Source organism: Zingiber officinale, chromosome 4A (assembly GCF_018446385.1).
Source record: "Zingiber officinale cultivar Zhangliang chromosome 4A, Zo_v1.1, whole genome shotgun sequence".
NCBI classification, from domain to species: Eukaryota; Viridiplantae; Streptophyta; class Magnoliopsida; order Zingiberales; family Zingiberaceae; genus Zingiber; species Zingiber officinale.
The window spans coordinates 76079112-76084465 of record NC_055992.1 but is presented as its reverse complement, the minus strand read 5'-3'; the positions used below and the strand labels follow the sequence as shown (position 1 = coordinate 76084465).

General features: G+C 38.5%; 1 pseudogene; it reads right to left on the bottom strand.

Annotated features, from left to right (window-relative positions):
• Positions 1-870: 870 nt before the first annotated feature.
• LOC121972451 lies at positions 871-3188 on the bottom strand (annotated as a pseudogene).
• Between the last annotated feature and the right edge of the window lie 2166 nt (positions 3189-5354).

Sequence of the window (5354 nt, the reverse complement as noted above, 5' to 3'; positions counted from 1 at the left end):
GGAAGGAATGAGTTAATTTTATTCAATGCATTCATTCCTTCTTCTTCCTCTTCTCGTCTTCTTGCTCTCCCTCTCCTCCTCCTCCTTGGCCGAACCACATAAGGTGCTAGCACACCTTTGTTTAGTCTTTTCCACCTAGTTTGTTCGTGTGGATACTTCTAAAGGATCGTACGCTTGACGATCTCGAGATCCGGCGAACCGTTGGACGAGCGGGATTGCGAAGGGCTTCGCTACAAAGGTATAAGATCTTCTCCTTGTAGATCCAGTTTAGAACTAGCATAAGAAACTCGTACTCGTAATGTTTTTCGAAAATTTTACTTCGCACAGATCTGGTGGCATGGGAATCGGTTTTCCGCAACACGAAAAAGCGATTTTTGCGGGATTGCGAAGGGCTTCACTACAAAGGTATAAGATCATAAACCCCAAGTGCAATAACTAGAGCAACGAATATCTAAAAGGGATCTATCTACTTGTTCATGTTTTACCCAAGTTCTAGATGCTCCAAGGAAAAAATGGAGGTTTGAGGGCTAAAAAGGAGCATCAAGGGTCAAAAACTACACAGTAAAATAGTGTCTAACTGGAGTAGTGTTTTTTAAAAAAACAATACACAACATAAACTAAAAAATATCAACTATAACATCCCAGGATCAGTCCTAATCATTGTTTGACCTTATCAAGTACAAATGTACAATGCATTATGTCATATATATCATCTAAGGGGAGAGAAATAATTCTTAAATATGAGAGAGAATACCAAAACAAAGTAACATGTTGTTATCAATGAAATGCATTGAAGAAAACCAGCTGACAACACATTCATATACATATTCGGTAGTAGTGAGTGCAATAGATAAAGACTTGAAAAATGCCCTACCTTGCAGATGAATCGGTTAGCTTTGCAACTTTCTCTTCCATCCTAGAGAGAATTGCCTTTTGCTCTTCATTGGAAGCACTCACGAACTCCTTCACTAAAGCATCTAAGCTTGCCACAATACCAGCCTGCATTAGTCAAACCAATCTTCAAATACGGCTGAAGAACAAAGCTTGTCAATATGATCCTTCACAATCTATCACTCACCTGGAAAGTAAGTTGACCATTCTCATCATGGCTAGTGCCACATTTCTCATTAATAAATTTAACAAAATCATCCAACTCCCGTTCAGCCTCATAATCTTCACCAGCTTTGTTTTCCTTGGGAAAAAAACTTCAAGGTAGGATAACCACTAACTCCATACCTGAAATGCAGAAGGCATCCCGCTTAACAAACTAATTTCAAAATGACAAAGTTGAAAATTCTAGTCCTCCCACATAGGAAATGACTAAATAGTCTTTAGTATAGTGAATTTTTAGATGGAATCATTCATATCAAACCAAATTATTGCTAACACCCTATCATAGTAAGGATGATATACCAAAAACAATGACTGAAGAGGACTTCATCATGATAATTTGAGAAATAATAATGATTAAGCACAAAATATAGTAGGTCATAATGCACATTTTTCACACAATTTTCATGTCAGATGAATGTTGGATAAGGTTGGAAGCATTTTAGCATTACACTTCTTCTCAAACATCAACAAATTCAAGTATTAAATTTGTAGAAAACAAGAATTGTGAGTGAATCTGATCAAATGGAGAGAAAAAAAGGAACCTCAGCAAATACACTAACCATGGTGCATAGAATTCAACAAGAACATCTTTATTTACATCAAGAATAATCTGTTCAAATGTCTGGAGTCAATACTACTACATTAGAAGGGATAGTTGCTAGTTTCACATTTGTTCCTACAACAATAAGCCCACAAATAAAAGGTATAGCACACTAGTAGTGTGCTACATTTAGACTCAAAATGATCAGAAAAGATAAAACCAAAAAAGGAATCTGAGCATGTCCTATTCGGTAAAAGAGATGATGCTTCTTGGCCTAATTTAGAACGATGATAACCTTCCCAATCAAAATAGATTTAGCCTTTTTAAAGCTCGATCCAAGCTTTTCATATTCAGGGGCAATCTTCTTGCAGTGTCCACACCTGCGACAAAATGGTATTAGAAGGGCTAAAATTATGCAATTAAAATACACACACATGGAGATCCTTTGCTTTAAACTGGATACTTAATGGAGTCTACATTCATCTTCTATAGTCTTGGCAATCAATCAGTTATGAGAATCGACCATATACAGTGCATTTCAAGTGTATCTTCTAAAGAGAAATACAAGTCGCGGTTTCAATTTCCACACAAGAAGAAACAATGGTGAAGAGTAAATAAGAATTTCAACATCAAAGGCACAGAAGTAGGTTTCGATTTCCGAACTATAAGCTAAGATAAATAGGAGACAATTTCATGTTCTATCTTTTTCTGTTCAAATTTTTCCATCAAACGCGAACTCAGCGCCCCCAAATCCATCACGAAAACTACAAGAACCACTGAAAATCAACAACTGCAAACCAGACTATTTAGATCGTCAAAGATCTGACAGAAAGATTCTTCCGGGTGAAGGTTGCCAAAAACTTCGGCAGATCATCTAATTAAAAAAGAAAAAAGAAAGGAATACCATGGAGCGTAGAACTCGACAAGGGCGGCATGATCCTGGGCGACCTCCTTCTCAAAATTGGCCTCGGTGAGGACGACCTCCTCCAACTCCTCCCTTTGGGGTGAGAACAAGAATCTACCTGCAGCAAAATACCCTCCATTCAGATAGTTTCAATGATCTACCAAGAAACAGTCAATAAGTATCACTGCAAAGTAAAAGCTCCATGAGATTGGATCTCAAATAGCCAATGTGAGCTTGTTTAATCAAACTGTTGATAAGTTAGTAAACTTTAGTTGCTTAGTAAATTAAAGGAATGAAAATGCAAACGGAAATGACAGATTTTAGGCAAGAAAAGAGATTTCTAACCATCAACACAATCAAAGGGTAGATTTTAGGGAAGTAATCCCTTTTCTATAAAAACAAAACATTGACAGAAAAACAAAAAATTAAAGCAAAAGCAACTCGTTTTGAGGGGGAGAAATCCCCTCTTTTTTTCCTACCTAGAAGAAACACTGTGCAGAGATCATAAATCGCTTCCACAAAACCCTTATTTTTTCCCTTACGGAGAGCAACATTTGTACAAGAATATAAGGGAAAGTAGATCGTAACCAGGAGCGGAGGAGGAGGAAGAAAGGGGAAGTGAGCAGCCATTGCGAAGTGGTGGCTCTCTCCTCTTCAGTTTGAGGGTGATCGCCGACGAAGAACAAATGTGAGACGATCAAGCCCTTTTCTAGCCATTGTTCCTCCTCAGGAAACGATAAATATGTGTTAGAGAGCACTGCAACAAAGAAACGAGTGTCCCGAAGAGCGAGAAAATGAACCCTTCATCGATGCTCCGCTGCTGTCGCCAACTTGCCCTTTTAACAGCGAGCATTTCTATGGCTCCTCTTCTCACCCAAAGGGAGGAGTTGGAGGAGATGTGGTGTGGTTGGACGGAGAAGCAAGGGCGTCGTGTGTTGATCCTGATCGGGAGAGGAAGGGGCATCAATCTAGGAAGGGGAAGAGGGAGATGAGGCTGAGAGAGATGGTCGGACGGCTAGCGGCGAGGAGGAAAGTATTGGTGGCGTTGGGACGGTATACGGTGGACGGCGTAATATAGGTTTAGGTTTGGAGGGAAGAGTGAAGTGTTGCAAATTTCGGCTAAGTATTGGTGGGAAAATTAAATTATTTTATTTTATCATAGACACCGGGTTTTAAAAACCGCTATTAAAATCGGTGTCTATTAACAAAAAAAAGACTCTCATAAACATCAGCTTAAAAAACCGATGTCTATGAGCGAAAATCTGCGCTTATAGACACCGATTTTTGGAAAATCGGTGTAAAATACTCAAAGTCATCGGTTTTTACTTAAAACCGTTGTTGTTCCACCGATGTCTATGAGGGTTTTTCTTGTAGTGCGAGAATGTGTGCACATTCTCCCAAGTCCTTCATATCGAATTGCTTGGACAACTATACCCTTACCTCCGACAACACTTTGATATTGTTTCCAACTAACAAAATGTCATCTACGTATAGTACAAGAAATACCACCATGTTTCCATCACACTTCTTGTATAAACAAGATTCATCCGGACACTGAATAAATCCATACGATTGGAATACTTCATTAAACCGAATATTTCAAGACCTTGAAGCTTGCTTCAGTCCATAAATAGATCGATTGAGCTTACATACTAGATGCACTTTACCCTTTGCAATAAACCCCCCTGGTTACTTCATATGGATGTTTTCTTCAAGACTCCCATTAAGGAAAGCTATCTTGACATCCATTTGTCACACCTCATAATCCATATGAGCAGCATTAGATAAGAGTATCCGGATAGACTTAAGCATAGCTACTGGCGAAAAAGGTTTCCTCATAATCGATTCCTTCTTTCTGAGTATACCCTTTCGCAACAAGCCTTGCTTTGAAGGTTTCCACCTTCCCATCTGTCCCTCTTTTCCTTTTGTAGATCCATTTACATCCATTTTTACACTATTTGATGGTTCTACTAGCTCCCAGACTTTGTTAGAATACATAGATTCTATTTCTGAATTTATTGCTCTTTGCCATGATACTGCATCTTTATCTTGGAGTGCTTCGTTATATGTTCGGGGTTCAGGTTCATGTTTACCTGGGATCAAGTATGATGACTCCCCCAAAAACATGAATCTTTTAGGTTGCCTAATAACCCTCCCACTACGACGAGGCACTGTCTGTTGTTGTGTATCATTTGTAATACGTGTTGCAGTTTCTTGTGATATTTCATCTTGCACTGTTGGTACTAAAGTAGGCATGTCCTCTCTCATTTCTTCTAGAAAAATTTCACTCATGGGCTTATGGTTCATTACATAATCTTCCTCTAAAAATTGAGTATTGGTGCTAACAATGATTTCTGATTTTTAAGATTATAAAATAAACCACCTTTTGTTCCTTTAGGATATCCTACAAATAGACAAACTTCTGTACGTGATTCCAACTTGTCAGTGTCTCCCTTCAGCATATGTGCTGGACTATCCGAATGTATTTCAAACTAGGCTTACGCTCATTCCACAATTCTATGAGAGTAAAGGGTACTGATTTAGAAGGTACCACATTCAGAATGTACACTGTTGTTTCTGAGCATATCCCCAAAACGTATTTGGTAATTTTGAATAACTCATCATCGATCTAACTATTTTCATAAGAGTCCTATTTCTTCATTCTGCCACATCATTCTGTTGGGGTGTACCATGTGCAGACAATTGGAATTGAATCCCGACCTCTGATAAGTAATTCCTAAACTCTCCAAAGAGGTATTCGCCACCACGATTAGACCGTAGTATCTTGATACTTTT